The following is a 17,513-nucleotide window of genomic DNA, read 5'->3' on the forward strand; positions in this document are numbered from 1 at the left end:
CCGGATCTCTGTTACTGTTTTGGTCCCACTTGGAACACCTGGAACAGCTCTACAAATATTTGTGAAAGGCCCAAATATAAAATTACGTCGCAACAGTCAAATGCGCCGATTGTCTTCACCGTTTCCTCATGCGGACGGACGGACGCACATATCTAACGCACCTGGAAAAGGAACGGGACTAGATTCGATGCCAGTTTGTTTTGTCCGATACCACGAAACTTCGGTTGGCGCAAAAAGAGTCCAAACAAGCGTGTAATTTGTGAGGTTGCTCAAAAGAAAAAAAAAAAAAGTGTTCAATTTAAACTGAGTGATCGAATTAAAGTTACTGGGAATCCTTTCAAACACCAATTTAATTCGACTGATCTAAATAAAATTCCGAGGATTCATTTATCCCCACCTACGCCATCAATTTTGCAAATCTCGAATTTTCAATGTTTTCAGTTTTAAAAAGCTCTTTTTTTTTTTTCTTTTTTTTTTTCACCTTAGCAAACTTAGATTAGTCTTCGATCTCTCTCTCTCTCTCTCTGTCTCTCTGTCTCTCTCTCTCTCTCTCTCTGTCTCTCTGTCTCTCTCTCTCTCTCTCTCTCGAATGTGTTAATCCAACTTCACGCCAACGCTCTATTATTTCAATCTTTACTAAACCAGGAAGGCGTCTATCGCGTTCATAAAATTCTTTCCCACCAGTTGGCTCAGTATGACACCTGAAAGAATAGTACTTACGTGAATTCTAGAAACCGAAATCAACGCGAATAACGATCAGTTTCGATTCGGATCATCTTTGATGAAAGTTGAGACGCGCATTCATAACGCTGAAGTCGTAAATAAACATCTTGTAATGGTGAGTCTCGATATACAAGAGGCCTCTGATACCAGTTGGAAGTTTGACACCCTACGTCATTTGAGAACTTCGCACCTTGGGATTACGAGATTTTCTATTGTAATTTATTCGAAACTCGCTTCAACGCTCAATATTTCGAGTTCGATATTGTGAAGTGTTTCATTGATATTTCACGCAGATAAGTGTCTCACGGGGTCGATACTTAGTTCTTCTTTCCAATTAAGCTAAACAGTATGATGCAGAACATCTCAAATACATTTTGAACTTCTCCTACATCTTCTGTATAAAGGAATTAAAACAGGTTGGTTAGTTCTTCGACAGTAGGACAAAAACAAACAGATCGTGACATTCAACAACTTCCTGGGGACATGGCATTATCCAAGAAGCTTCTTCGAAAACTGATTCGGTTCTGGGTGTTACAGAGATATTTCTTCCCCATGTCGGATCTCAACTCATGGTTAAGTGGCTAAGCCATTCATTATATAACAAGACTGACTATCCTCAATGGCATACTCAAGACTCCATCGTTCCTCATTGAACTGAATAGCTCTCCAGCCAAGCCACTCTCCGAAGTCCTCGCCCATCTCTTATTAAGCGAGTCCAATCTCAAAGGCTTTGCCGTACTGAAGCGATTTGAGAAAACGTCGTTGCCGGTCCTTACCAAACAGATCCTCGCAGACAAACTCTCCTCAGATTCATTAACGACTACAACCCTCCTCGCGACCAGAAATGCCATATTATCAGCGTCGAATGCGGCCGCCTTCGGTGCAGTGAATGTCGCCTCAGTATTACGGCTGTTCGAATATCATTGCATTAAGGGAGACGTTCTGCGCTTTATCTCTGCCCTCCTGTGAAAGGTTTGTCCATCATTCTTGTACGCATCGGAAGTGTGGGCATCTGCCGCTCCTACGACAAAATCTACTTGTAGCGTACGAATATTGGCTAATTAGGTTGTCCGATGTTTTCATTAATTATTTGTTTATTTGTTTGCATAGTTATGCACAGATGTATAATATTATTCTTTAAAGTGAACTACGTTATTACAGAGTAAACTCACTCCAGTGAGTTTACTCTGTAATTTATATTTTTTGAATAGAATTAAATTGAAAAAAAATATATATATTTAAACAGTTTTACAGCTAATGGAACAGGGTTTCCACAAAACTGATTACGGCCAAAGTGAGGTCCGAAAAAGTTCAAAGGGATTCGTGTGATTTGTTCTCAAATTTATGTCGCTTATTTGCTGAGAGAACGTCAGATAAACCAAGATTGAGTGATTCGATCATCTATTTTTTTTCAGCCCTGGAGGAATGAACACGGATCTCGCTGCTACTTTCCTCTGCGCGTTCCTCTGCGTCACCACACTGAAGATAAACAGAAAAGGTAGGAGCATTTTTGATGAATTTTTATAATAAATGCGATTTGTATTCTTTTTCATATTCTCCGGTTGAACCCATACGTCGAAAGGAATGAAAAAAAAAAAAAAATAGGGTTGTTTACAGAATAAACAAAAGAGTTTTATTTGCAATTCTTTACACACACGAATTTTCAAAAAAAAAAACCCTCAGATAAAATCATCTTGATTTTTTCATAACTTATATGCAAATTTTTACATTTTTAGCAAAGTAAAGGAATTTAGAGAGGCGAAAGAACCTTTCCTCCTATCGAAAAAAAAAACACACACTGGCTAAAAAAAAAAAAAACGATCCTTTATTCAGTATCGAATATTTGTTTCCAATAACAGCAACTGTGCGGCGCGGCTTCCATCCATGTTTTAATGCGTTTTGGTCTAATTTTAACCATTCGTCCGGCAAAATATCGCTCAGCTGCAATAGAGCTGAAGGACGAAGACTTCGTGGCCCAATTGCTTCTCTCCAGCATATCTCACATATTCTCAATAGGATTGAGATCTAGTGAATGTGGGGTCCAGGGAAGACGGCGGAAATCCGTGTCATGTTCTCCGAACCACTCTTGCACGCTTCTGGCACGATACGCTCTTGCATTGTCATCCATAAAGTGGCCATCAACTGCTCCTGTACTAACTGAAAAAGATACTTAACGTGCCTTCACTCAATATGCGCAAGACCTCTTCACAAGAAGGTGGACTCTCCCGTATCCACCACCACAACAGCAACAACCATGAAATGAATAACCTATGACAGCAAACAATACAAACCAACAACTAACTGCCTCAGAAAAAAAAAAAAAAAAAACCATGATAAGAAACCAATCACACGAACCGAACCTAACCCACGAAAAGTGCACACCCGATATGTGGACCTCCCACGGACGGGACGCAGCCTCATGAGTGACTTTCTACTCAGCTGAATTCCAACCAGCCCAATGAGACCACAGAGCTTTCTGCATACGCCAGCCATAATGGCAATCGGTGCCGGCGCTCTTGTTGGACCCATCTTTCTCTCCCCCTCCCTCGGCTGTAGGAGGCTGTCCCTCCTGCCTCCTCCCCTACTCGCCAACCCAGATTTCCTCCTGGTGGGGCATGGGCATGCCCCACTGACTTATAATGGGGTTGTCTCCTCTATTGATCCCATTTCCTCTGTCTTTCTCCCCCCAGTCTTCAGTCTCCTCTCCCTCTCTATCTGCTCGCCAGCGTATACCCCACAGGTCAAAATTTAATAGTTCCAAATTAAGTTCGCTCACATTTCAGTCTTTCAATCTAGCGATCAACCCACGCAAACGTAATTTTTTTTTTATTTTATTTTTTTTTTAGGTCCTAGCCACTGAAATCTCAGGAAACTAGGTGGCAGGACCTGCCAGAGTAAACTACAACTACTGGATACCTCGTCTGCCTCCACGGGGCGAAGTGTGGGCAACGTCGGCCCTCAGCCGGGGTCTGGCGGCTAAATGGCCAGAAGAACAACGGTACACGACATCACACACCTCAAGATCCATATACTTTTAAATCTCCGGCCTTTAGAGTGAACTGTATCACACCACAATGTAAACTAAGTGGAGATGGGGGAAACCCCTTGTGCCGTTTGACCCTAAACACACTTTACACTTTACAACTGCTCCTGTGAAGAGGCCCTTTTTGACCTGGTGTTACATATAGTAAACTCCGAGGCCAAGTTTTAATTGGCAATCTGTCGATTTTGAGGGAGCGTTCGACACTGTCTGGTGGGACAGCGCTTTGGAGCGCCTCAGATCTGCATCCTGTTCCCATCAACTATATCAACTTTTCCTTAGCTACTTCTCTGAAAGAACTGTTATCTTAAAATCCAAATATCAATATGTCCACAGGCCTATCTCTCGGGATGCCCCCAGGCGTCGGTTTTGGGGTCTGTGGTGTGGAATATGGTTCTACAGGATGGCTCTCCTGCTCCTTTGAGAACACTTTGGTGCTCTCAACGGAGCGGAGAGCCATGTAGCCTTTGCCGATGACCTTACGATCGTTGTGTCTGGAAAATCTAGGGGTGCCATTGAACATACGCCAATCTGGTCCTGTCTGATCTCTCCTCCTGGACAGCTTTGAACAAACTCCGCATTAATCCAAGTAAAACCAAAATGATGCTCTATAAGCACAAGCTAGACCTTAGGCATCCACCACGGGTTAAAATCTCTGGAATCCGGCTACCCATAGTTACTGAGGCTACCATTCTCGGAGAAGTAATTGACCACAAAGTGAGCTTCCTGCTACACCTCACCCATCTCAGATCAAAAGTCAAGAAGCTCTCTGGTTCCATTATTCTTATCTCCAGGAATGACTGGGGCTATTCCAAGAGGACGCGTCGTCTTTACTATAAAGCAGTCTTCCTGCCGATCGTCACCTATGCAGCCGGTGCCTGGTTTCACCGAGTTGGATTGGTCAAGATGAGAGACAGATTGAATTTCATCCAACGTACAATGCTACTAGCTATCCTTAGAGTTTGCAGAACAGTATCTATAGCAGCCATCCAGGTCATAGCTGGAACTCTTCCTCTGGATTTGTATGCCGCGTACAGAGGACTAGTATTTAGAATTAAAAACAACATCCCCTCTAAGTTCCTTGACATCGAGCTTGATCTTGACACCGAAACAAAAGCTGAGAAAGCCAGATGCTACAACGAGTTAGTGAACATCTGGCAGACCCGCTGGGATATATCCCATGTTGGGGTGGTTACTAGAAGACTCCTTCCTATGTCACCTTTACATCCTCTAATTCTGTCCAATCCTGACTTTCCCTCACCATGGAGACTTCCTTCCTAGTTACTGGACATGGTTCTCTTAATGAAAAACTGCACCAACTAGGCCTCTGCACGATTGACCTGTGCTACTGCGAAGCCAAGGAAAACTGGAGGCACCTCCTCTTTGACTGTATTCTGTACGAAGACTTGAGGCAAGGTTTAGCGAACACCATCCCAATATCTGAAAATCAATTAGACTAGTTACTCCTGACCCCTGAAAGTTTATCTGCTCTTCACAACTTTGCTACGGAAGTGTTTGCTGGAAGGAGGAGATTATTCCTTATGGAAATAAACAGATAATAATAAAAAAATAATATAGAGTGGTCAACACCCCTGGCATTGGGCCTGAAGTTAATTAGATAAAGGGTTTTTTTCCCTCTGCTTCTTCCTTTATTTTTATTTTTCCCTCAAGTGTAGCTATGTTATTTTATTTTATATATTTTTTAATTTTATTTTTTCGTTTCTCTCTCTCTCTCTCTCTCTCTCTCTCTCTAGTGGTACACTAGATAGATTTCTCTCTCTCTCTCTCTCTGATGCCACATCAGAGAGAGATGTGGCACCTGTACCGTGACTGTACATCACCTTCTACCAAGGAGATAACGTAGTGCCTGGAAAAACTCGATTCACAGTCGAAGTTGACATTCTGGTGAAGCACAGAATGTGGAACAGTCTTCGAGGTTATTCGACGTTATAGCGTGCGATGGCCAAAAATTTCAAACTCCTGAAACGGATGAGTTTTTGAAATTTTCTGACTACATTGAGTACGAAATTGTGTTCATAAAACCTCTCAGTGTCCTGATTACTTTCGCAATTAGGATTAACTACATTGGAAGTTATCTGAGGATTTACCAGCCAAATTCAAATGAATGCCTTTTTTAATTAAGTTCAGCTGGTAAGAGTTGGCGTCTTAAGTTGAACTCACTTCAGCTCTGCGTCAATTGAGTGCCGTTCTCCAAACCATTTTTATATCGTGTCTTCGAGGTTAACTAGTGGTTGCTAGTTTCATGCTTACATTTCAGTTTCCAACTGTCGAAGAAACAGCGTCAACAGATTTTCGACGTGTGTTCCATCAGCCCCGGGAAGTTTAAAGGATCAGTTCCAAGCCCACAGCTTCCTTTCACTCAGTAGCCATAATAACGGACAAAACGACCCGGCACAACAGGCCAAATATAACTCTACTTTCGAATGCTGAAGCCTTAAGAAACGACCTTTAGTTTGTCCTGAGTAAAGTTGGTAGTGCACTGTAGTCTTATCGCAATATAAGTTTGGATAATTGTTAAAAGAGTAAAGTTCATTTTCAAGTCCTGATCATCCTATCTGCAAAGTCTCTGCGAGGCAAATCTTTGACAGTCGTGGTAATCCTACAGTCACAACAGAAAAGGACTTATTTAGAGCTGCTGTACCAAGTGGTGCTTCAACAGGAATTTATGAAGCATTAGAAATGAGAAATGATGATAAAGGTGCATATCGTGGTAAAGGTGTAAAGAAAGCCACAGCTAATGTCAGCCAAGTTATTGCCCCTGCACTTGTGCAAAAGAATTTTGATGCCACTAAGCAAGCTGAAGTTGACCAGTTTATGCTAGATATGGATGGAACAGAAAATAAATCCAAACTTTGAGTTTCACTAGCAATATGCAAAACAGGGGCTGCTCAAAAGGGTGTTCCATTGTATCGTCATATTGCTGACCTTGCGGGAAATGCAGAAGTAATCCTTCCAGTTCCAGCCTTCAATGTAATAAATGTGGGTAGTCATGCGGGTAATAAACTAGTAAAATTCGTGATTGTTCCTACAGGTGGCACATCATTCACTGAAGCCATGAAAATAGGTAGTGAAGTATATCATCACCTTAAAATTGTTATCAAACACAGATTTGGACTCGCTACAAGTGTAGGAGATGAAGGTGGATTTGCACCTGATATACAAAATGATAAAGAGGCACTAAATTTAATTAAGGAGGCTATTAATATTGCTGGATATACTGGAAAATTAGAAATTGGAATGGATGTTGCTGCTGCTGCTTCAGAATTCTACAAGGATGGCAAATGTGATTTAGATTTAAAAAATCCTAATGAAGATTCTAGTCAATGCTAGAACCAGATGCTCTGAGTGAGATGTATACAGGATTTGTCAAAGAGTATCCAATTGTTTCTATTCAGGATCCTTTTGATCAAGATGATTGGACCGGTTGGACAAAATTATCTTCTGCTGTAGACATTCGGATTGTCGGTGATTATTTATTTGCTTGTTACCAATCCAAAGAGAATAAAGAGAAGGCTGTGGACAAAAAAAAAAAGAAAAAAAAAGCATGTAATTGTCTTCTCAAAGTTAATCAGATTGGCAGCGTTTCGGAAGCCATAAAAGCCAATCAACTGGCAAAGTCTAATGGATATGGAGCTACGGTATGTCATCGTCATGAAACAGAAGATACTGCTATTGCAGATCTAGTTGTTGGTCTTTGTACAGAGCAAATCAAGACTGCTGGACTCTAATGAAGACAAAAGCAAAAGAAGCAGCTGGCAAAATATAATCAGATACTTCGCATTGAAGAAGAGTTGGGACGCAAAGCCAAATTTGCAGGCAAAAACTTCAGACATCCAACATAAATATGTCTAACAAATATAGCGTTTCCTTCAAGCAGTTATTTGGCCACTTGCAAACTTTTTATTCTTAGTTAAGACGTTGAGCATTGCCATTCAAATTATTTATATTAAGACAGTGTTATTGTAAAAACCTCTGATATTGTGAACAGATTAGAATAAATGCAACAAATGAATCAGGTGAAAAAATCTACTGAACGAAGAGATCCCACGCTAAATTTTCAGCGCGCGTTTCCATGTTTCGTTGGTTTGGGAAGCTTTAAAAACCATTTACAACTGTCCAGTTAAGCATCCTTTCATTTACTGTATACGGATTTCTGTTTGAAGGGGAGGAGGGACTGTGGTATCGTAGATGGTTCCAGATTTATAGCAACATTTCTGTAGGAAGAACTGCAGTGAGGTGACCAAAAATCGGAATTAATCCTGAAACATCCACAAGGACCAACTAAAGCATGAACAGCAGCTCTCATCCTTTTCTTCTATATTTTGTTCTTCTATACTTTTTGTACTAAATATCGTGTCAACAGATAACCAACGTCCCCTGTGTACAACCCTCACCCAAAAAGAACCGCCACCTCTCGTCTCACAGCTGCCCATCGCGTGAACATGACGCGGTGACAGTGGCCAAACTACCATACTGCCACGTCCTCGATTACTAGGTCCCAGAGGGTTCCGATAGCTCCGATTTGGTGTGGTTGTTAAAGATGCTGGGCTATTGATGAATCTGGCAGAGGCGGCCAAGCAGTTTCGCCCCTGTGTGTACCCTCGTTGAGTAGTAAGGGAGAAGTTTTCAATTCCTGAGAGGTGCAATTCTCCGACGATCGAAAGTGCCTGAACAACGTAATGCGTGTATTACCCACCCTTTTCGAGTTATTCTCCGAAAAATTGCACAAACGAGCCGGCTGGCTTAGAATTGCACAATTTATAAACGAGACAGATTGACGCTCGAGGAACCAATTTTTTTTTTCCTTTTATTTAAAAACCAAACCAACTGTCCAATCGCTTGAAAAGGTTACAGGTTCAAATCACGTTTCGTGAATCCTAGGAATCGAGTTCAATACAAATCGAGTTCATAGACAACAACAGTACGCTGATCATCGCCCGAATTTCCTCGGCCCGCCCTGATCCGAGACGCAGTAATTTTCCATTCATCGCACGCTCATCTGAACGTGTTCTCTTTTGAACGTCGTTTCTCGAAGGATTCCGTTAGTTTTGGCCAAATGTTCTCGCTGGCAGCCATTGTCCCGCTGTCTCTTCTTGAAACGGGTGGAACGACGTGGGCGTGCAAACCGCCTTTTTCTTTCCGTCACGTGCTCTTTCCCCGCGAACGAGGGCCGCTATTTTGCCCCTGCTCAGTCAGAACACCACTTACTCGTAGTCCAACCCGAGTGTTTGTTGAGCGGGTCATTGTGTTTTCCCTTTGAAATCTCCTTTCCGCTCACTGCACGTGCAAATTCTCAGCACCGGAACGCTTTACGGTCAAAAGATATCGGTTTTTGTTCGAATATTCTGGAGAAACACGCTCGTGGTCTTGGAAAATGTCTCGGACCAGACCCCGATAACCCTCGTGGATTTCTCTCGTTACGAAAAGCATTTCGTTGGTCGCCGTCCCTGCTGCAGATTCCGTCGGAGATGTCGACACGGATGTTTTTCAGTCTTAGAATCCGGCCGAGTAAAAGTTGAACTTTGGTCTTTAAGCCCGTTTCGGGAACGTTCGTAGGGCCGGCGATAAAAGATCGGCGTTCTGCCGTGCTACGTTCGACAGAGAGAGGCGCCGCACGAAACACGACGACACCATTCTTCCGAGAGAAAATCGCTCCTCGTGACGTGGAAGAGTTTCGTTTAATCGCGACCGAAGTGAAGCGACTTCGAAGAGCGAAAACGGCCCCAATTCCACGAGGCGCAAACGACGATAATGTCGAAAGTTCAATCGCCCGAAAAACGTGCGTATCTTTACGAAGTTCCGGAATTACTCTTCTCGACGAATTTGGTCACCCAAATTGGACGAAGAGTAATCGGCAGATGTCCAGCTGACCCCCAGATGGAGAGATCACCGAACTTTACACGCAAATACGTAAAAGAGAGAAAAAAAAATTAAAATTAATAAATGAATGAATTGTAGAAGAAATTGCGGGTACATTAATTGTTGCATCGCGTACAGTTCGAGGGAGTTTCAGGTGGGGGGGGGGGAAGGTGCTTGTACGTGTTAGCTCAGTGGTTTTTCAACCTTTTTTGAATAACGGCACCCCTAAGTAATTTATTTTATTTTGTGGGAGCCCTACTGAATATTAAAAATATAAATGTTATTACAATAATACAATTATAAAAATTACATTTCATAATACAAATTATATGTATAATTTTATTCTTTATATTGAGGTACTCAGTAAACATCAATTAGAGATCACCACAAAATTAAAAAGGTACACTTTTTATAATGAAATAAATCAAAAAATAATAATAAGTTTAAGTAACTTAAACCCAAATTACGTGGCATCCCTGGAATGTTGCTGCGGCACCCCGGTTGAAAACAACTGAGTTAGCTGTTCCACGCTCATTCTGCCATATTTTGTGTGTTTCAGTTTGAATGAGAAGCCATCTGGCGAGTGCACTTTTAACTAAATAAAGAAGTTTAACGAAAGGCCTTAAGAATACGCAATTGACTACTTGCAGCCGAGTTCCTGTTTCCAAACTGGGATCATTGCTGGTCTCGTGACGGATATCCGGGGAAGTGTGTTGGTCTGCTTCAGTGCCCGCGTCTTCTGCTCAACTTCGGGAAATTCGGAAGATCGATGTGCTTACGGAGTGTCCTTCTGCTGGGCGTCTGCTGTCCACTAGCCGAGGTGAGTTCATCGACGGAACACTGCCCATTTCCGCTTGTCTTCTGCGCTCTTAATCCCCTTAAGCTGCCGGTCACGCGGGATGCTTCTACTGCGGTCGGCAGTGGCACCGCTGCGCGTGCCACTCCAAAATATCGATCGCGCGCTGTTTGTCGTTAACTCGACTTCGCACCTTCCTAATTGCGTGCTCGGCTCTGCTGCCGTAGCTTCGGATTCATTAACCGAAATTATTTTAATTATTTTTATTGCACGTGTAATTCCGATTGGTTAATCGCGATTAAACGTGGAAAGAACCTGGCAGCCGCCCCGTGGCGAATTTTGGCGCTTTCGCACGCTCGCTTCGAAATCGCTTAAAAATACGAGGGGTGATTACTCAATTCGCTGACTGCTGCAAGATTTTATGCTTACCGGGCGAACCTTCCATAACTTCCGCTAGAGGCGCTCTCCCTAATCGCTACTGAGCACACTCTGTGTGCGCATGCCAGTACTAGTGTCGCGTGAACAGTTTTTTTTTTAGCCGCGTGTCACTGACGATCGTTTTGAAGCAAGTATCATGTCGGACATACAGATTGAGCTGCGATATGGGATTCGTTATTGTGTTAGACGGATCCTAAATGCAGTCTGCGCGCGTAGCACAGTGATATCATCACCGTCCTCCCTACACCGGGTGGAAAAGGCCCGGGTTCGAATCCCGTCGATGACACGAGGAACTTTTATGGGCTTTTTTCACTCCGTGGCTGAGTTAGTAGGTCTCAGGTGTAGATAGCAAGCCCCCCTCCCAAGAAACTGGGATTTTTCGTCCAGCAAAACAGACAAATCGAACATAGAACACACGCAATTAACGGACATAAAAGACATGGCACGTGAATTTAATTATTTGGGTGACCTAAATATATATAATCTTTATTGTACAAAGGATGTATACAATGTACCCTTCACGGCATTAATGCCAGGGGCTTCACATTGGCTGGTGTACAAAGGCCTTGAGGACGGGGCCCACATCGAAGTTCGGGTTCATCCCCCAAGGCCAACAATATAATAGGTTTCAGTTAAATTATTCACAATATTCATAAAAATGTTATACAGTATTTTTTGACATTATATACAATATTATACAGACATCCTTTTTAAATTTATTATACTGCGACATTACTGTGCAGTTTGCCACAATTGAGTTTAGGTCATCAAGGATCTCCCTCCGGTATTTGCGGTCCTTGACAAATTTGTAGAGGTCGCCTTCGATTGCTTGGACTGTGATAAGCATCTGCTTGGGGAGAAAGCGGTCGCTAAGGGCTAGTCTGTTATGGTTGGCTAAGGGTTGGAGCTGATCTCAGTCCGGGTTGAGGGATCCTCCAGCTGCGCAGTTCCCATAATGTTTGGCTCCGAGATTATTCCTGTGGTCATTTTGACAATTAGGCTGAGGCGTCTTTCCATTATAAGATTTGGCAGTCGGGCAAAGTTCAGTGCGGTTGCCATCGCAGTTGTTCTTTGCTGGGGTGGACGATGATGTTTATGTGTGACCCAACGAAGGAGCCAGTATTCGGAGGAGTACACACGCTTGATATTCGTGGGGGCTGCAGATGCCCATATTTCTGAGGCGTATAACACCACGGAATATACAGAGGTGTATACGTACCGCCGAGTCACATCCAGATCCTTAACGTGAAGTAGTTGTTGTTTGGTAATCCACCGGATTTTGCAGAATTTTGTTATGAGCTTGTCAATGAGGGGCTTGAAGGTCAGTTTGCAATCGAAAACTACTCCCAAGTCCGTATGTGTATTTACCACTGGAAGGAGAATGCCATCTAGAGAAGCTTGAACTTCAGTGAGTTGGTGCTTCAAAGAAAAAACAATTTGGGCTGATTTTGCAGGATTAATAAGTAGTCCAAATTGATGGAGATAGGATTCTAAGTCGTGTAGCTTTCAATTGATCTTTTCATTAATTTTTGAGATATGTTCGCCCGGGTTAATCTGGGTGTGTAACTTAATATCGTCAGCATATTATGTCTTCTTTCTCTTGAACAAACGGAATAATGACTGCTGTAAATAATGCTCCGGAGAGGACTCCGCCTTGGGGAACTCCTGCAGGGATTTTTCTTGAGGTTATATCTTGATCCGCCGTAAGAACAATGATTCTGTCTGATAGCAGGGTTGTGATAAACCACAACATGTCACCTTTTATATGGAAGTAATTTTCTAGGAGGTGAACGAGTGAGGGAATGCTGATTGAGTCGAAGGCAGCTTCCAGGTCGACATATGTAACGGCAAGTTCTGCTTTTGCTTCTAGTGCCCTGAGAATGGTGCTGGTTATGGAAGTTAAATTGGTGACTGTGGATCTTCCGGGAATGGCATAGTGAATTTGTGGGGGTTTGTGAGGCATGATTTGATTGGTGATGGTTGAAAGTAATGCCTTCTCCATAAGTTTCAAGAGGCTGGAAACTGTTTAATGAGGGATGCAGATTGGCATTTAGGATGTGGCCTCACAGCATATCTGTTCCAGAGAGGGGGAAAGTAGGTTTTTTTTTTTTTTTTGGATCTTAAATGCACCGAAAACAGTTAAAGAGATGAATGAAGCGTATGGTAATGAGTGTCTTGGTAGGATGGCTTGTATTCCGGTGCGACCGAATTTTCCGGTGTGAAGTGGTTTCTCCACCGAGACAATACCAGACCCCATTCGGCTAATATTATGCGGGCAGTGATCATTACTATAGGTGCCGAGGTTCTACCACGTCCCTCTTATTCGGCGGACTTAGCCCGATGTGATTTCTTCCTGTTTCCACGTCCGAAGAAAGCCGTAAAAGGCAAGCATTTCGCTTCCGACACAACGATGATCGCAGAGCCACAACAGAAGAAATTCGCAGTCGTTCGAAAAATGGCTCGCAAAAAAAGAAGCATTTAATGCGTGGGTAGGACAGTGTCGAAAGTGTGTAAAGTGCAAGGAAGAGTATTTGAAGAAGGGGAAATCCACTGAAGATTCACATGAGACAATTAAGATAAGGTCTTGCACCAGTCCGCGAATTAAATGATCGTCCCTCGTATATGTATAAAAACGCAAACTATTATTTTTACGCCACCCGAATAATAAAATTCGTCTGCCATGCTGTGTGTCTGTTGATTGCGTACGTTCGATTTGTCTGTTTTGCTGGACGAAAACTCCAGTTTCTGGGGGGGAGGGGGGAACCTTTTTGTTGTCTACACCTGAGACCCACTAACTCAGCCACCGAGTGAAAAAAGCCCATTAAAGTTCTTCGCCATCGACGGGATTCGAACTCGGGCCTTTTCCGCTCGGTGTGGGGTAGACGGTGACGATACCACTGCGCTACACGCCCAACTGTCCCAAATTGCGTTAAAATCGGACAAATATCATTTATATCAATGGTCCCCAACGTACGGCCTGTGGGCCAGATGATTTCATCCGGCCCGCGAGGCGATTTCATCCGCCTCGTCTACATATTGTACAAAGGGTACTAGGAAAGTTTTGCAATATGACGCAACAATGAATCACAGGAAGCTGCTTGTTGCTGCATGTTGAGACATGTTCATACGTGCATAGTAGCAGCCGCGCCAAGTCGATGGGCTCAGTTATTCATTAGTAGTGAGAGAGTCAAGTGCTTGCGATGGCATCGTGGTCACGAAATGAGATAAGGACAGTTTTGCGGTATAATTTCGTGCGTGGTTTAACCATAGACCAGTGCTTAGAAGAAATGACTCTTGCACTAGATGATGATTGTCCACATCGTACAACGATATTCAGGTGGTATAGAGAATTCCAAAGGGGAAATTTCACTCTGGAGGATTCTGAGAGGCCGGGAAGGCCACGAACGTCAGTTACGGAGGAAAACGTTACTGCTGTGAGGAAAATGCTTGACGAAAACAGGCGAGTGACCTACCAACAGATAGAGGATACTTTGGGCCTAAATGCACCAGCAATTCGTTCGATTCTGCAAGATCATTTGCACGTGAAGAAACTTTGTTCTCTCTGGGTGCCGCATCAACTGACTGAAGAGAAGATGACACGACGTGTGACTTGGTGCCGGGAGATGTTAAAAAAGTTTGATAAGGGACAATCTCGGTATATGAACAACATCGAGACAGGTGACGAGACTTGGCTGTACTATTACGATCTGCCGACCAAGGCTCAAAACAAAGTTTGGGTCTTTGATGATGACGACACACCCGTAATTGTCAGAAAATCCCGATCTGTAAAGAAGAAAATGATAGCTGTATTTTTCAAATCGAGTGGAATTGTGGAACGTGTCGTTTTGGACACGCAGAAGACAGTCACAGCTAAGTGGTATACTGAACAATGCCTGCCTAAAGTCATTGGATCTATGAAGAACCTGCGGCCAAAGTCAAGAATGGACACCTGGTACCTGCATCACGATAATGCTCCAGCTAACCGCGCCAAAGCCTGCACCGAATATTTGACCACGACAGGACTGAAACTTCTCGAGCACCCTCCCTACAGTCCAGACCTTGCTCCCTGCGACTTTGCACAGTTCCCGCATGTGAAAATGAAGCTAAAAGGGAGGCGGTTTTCCAGTGATGAGGACCTTCTACGGGCTTGGGACAACGAGTGTGTTTTACTCCCGAGTGAAACTTGGCAGAACTGGTTTAAAGATTGGTTTCGGAGGATGGAGAGGTGTATTGAATGTAGAGGAAATTACTTTGAAAAAATTAAATAAACTAAGCTGTATTGCAAAACTTTCCTAGTACCCTTTGTATATGAGGATATTTTTAATAAAAATCAATGTAAATGCGTCTAAATACAATTTTGCAACCCTGTGGGCTTCCACTCGGCAGCGGTGTTTCTTGCGATGTCGGAAATCGGAACGGTGTGGGCGCCCAATAAGTTTATAGCCTCGAGTATTTCCGGCGAACACGAGCGTTGGGTCAAAAAGTGAAGTTAAAATAAGCGCCTGTTAAAACAATCGCTGAACACAAAATATAAATATTAATGAAGTACGTATTAGTGAAAGAACTGAACGCAAACACGAGTACGCGTATTAATCTTCCTCGTGGTCAGCTCGCAGCGCCGGGCCGCTGCACCGATTATCACGCGCTCCAGGTCAAGCGGTCTGTTGCGAATCGGTTGCAACAATTTATTGGCGCTATTTATATAAATGCGCGTTATTTTTATTTAAATTTGAATTTTTAAGTTTAATTTTAGCGAACCAAGATGTCAAGGAAAAGAAAAACTGATGTTTTTCAGAAAAACAAATGGGATTATAACAATAAACATTGTCATTTCTGATATCACTATGGCTTTATTTACAATAAATATCCCGTGTTTATAGATTTTCTGTCTTGTACACCCCGTTTCTGGTTTAAAGCGTTTTTAGTCGTCGAAATTGCACCGACGCCGACCCGCCATTTGTTTTGAATTTTCTAGGTGGCCCTCCGATGAAAAAGGTTGGGGACCCCTGCTTTATATATATCACGTAAGTGGCTAGATCTAGATACGTTTGTTGCTGCGCACAGATTAAAGGAATAGACGGGAAATGCGCAGAAACGAAATGTTCTCTGCTCGCGCATATGAAGTGGCTACTTTTTGACGAGCTCGTATTTTCGTATCAATTCCCCGAATGTATAAATCACCAATTATTACTACGTCTTGTGTTAATCGCGGCACAACGTGAAATACAAAACTTTTGGCTACACGAAACGCGTATTGCTAATTGTTTCTTTTATTAAATCACAGGGGCAAATCACCCGAGGGGCTCACATCTGGTGAATATGTTCTTTGCACACCCAAGGTCCTGAGGTGGATATCATCCTTCTTCTCTTTCTTGGTGATTCCCTTCTACTTCTGACTCTCTCTCTCTCTCTCTCTCTCTAGGGGTAACTTGGGAATTTTTTTGGCTGGTGCAGAATAAGCCTTACGCTTCCTTGCACCATATGACTAATAGTAATAATAATAATCGCTGAAATAGTTGCAATTCAGTTTTTATTTAAAATGGAACAGGAAGAATTACAAAACATTGAGCAAAGCACGTTGTGAGGTAATTGCCCCGAGGCGAAAACACTTCCTTTTGTACACGAAGGTTGATCGATATGAGTTTCTGATGTCCACTTCACACTGTGTTGAGATGCAGAGTGACAGCTGTGTCCTCTCAAGAAGCAGAATCCTTGAGAATTATATTATGACAAGAAGTGATAGACGAAGGAGAAAGCTCTGTGGGTACTCCTACTTCGGTTAAGAGTAAATCTCATGTTTTGTGAAAAAGAAGCGATAAACATAAGAAAAATTTGACTAAAGTATTAAATGAAGTAGAGGTACTTAAGGATAATGATGAAGAAATGAGACAAGTCAACAGAAACATAGAAACGGACTTAAAATAGACTTGACAGGAAATATACGAATCCAGTTGAGGATATTGACAATTTTAATAATTCTGTCGACATTGGCGTCGACAAACATCGAAACATCGATCACACGCTTCTGGATATTAGTCGCAAGATTTAGTAGAAAACGAACCAGATTTAACAGATTCGCAGTTGTTTGGTAGAGACGGACTGAAAAACCCAAATATGCAGAAACAAGCGCTTAACAATTTCCACAAAGAGCCAATCAATGTGACATGTATGAGAAGAAAGTTAGAGGAAATTTTATTTGCTAAAGGACATGGAATTGTTAATGATGCCACGTAGATGTTTACAGGGGTCTCTAACTCAATACATTGCAATAATTAGAGGAATAATGTGCATAGTATTAGGGTCAGGCGCCACCTGTGGTTTCCCACATCTGCGCCATATGTTCGCTGTGAAGGAATACAGAACTACTGTAAATGCCAGAAAAGTGTTGTGTGTTGTATATGACATATTGCGTTAGGTTCTGTTGTGTGTCCTGGCATTTGGCCGCAGGGCCCCTAGTGGGACTCCACGTTGCTCGCACACACCACTAGGAGGTAGCCAGTCTGCCCATTATTCTCTGGCTTGTCTCCGCCAGGGTCGCCAGAGCTTCCTGGACGGAGACAAAAAAAAAAGAGTCGGGGAAGTACAGAGTGTACTCAAGAAAGGAGGGTATAGCTAGAAATATGGAGGATGTAGGCG

The 17,513-nt window shown here is 42.8% G+C and overlaps 1 pseudogene; it reads left to right on the plus strand.

The window, feature by feature from the left end:
- Window positions 1-7,669, plus strand: part of LOC150081142 (alpha-enolase pseudogene) — a 30,172-nt pseudogene extending 22,503 nt beyond the window's left edge.
- Window positions 7,670-17,513: the final 9,844 nt, after the last annotated feature.

This window comes from Mastigoproctus giganteus, chromosome 9, assembly GCF_048544385.1.
Source record: "Mastigoproctus giganteus isolate SK-2022 chromosome 9, ASM4854438v1, whole genome shotgun sequence".
Taxonomy (NCBI): Eukaryota; Metazoa; Arthropoda; class Arachnida; order Uropygi; family Thelyphonidae; genus Mastigoproctus; species Mastigoproctus giganteus.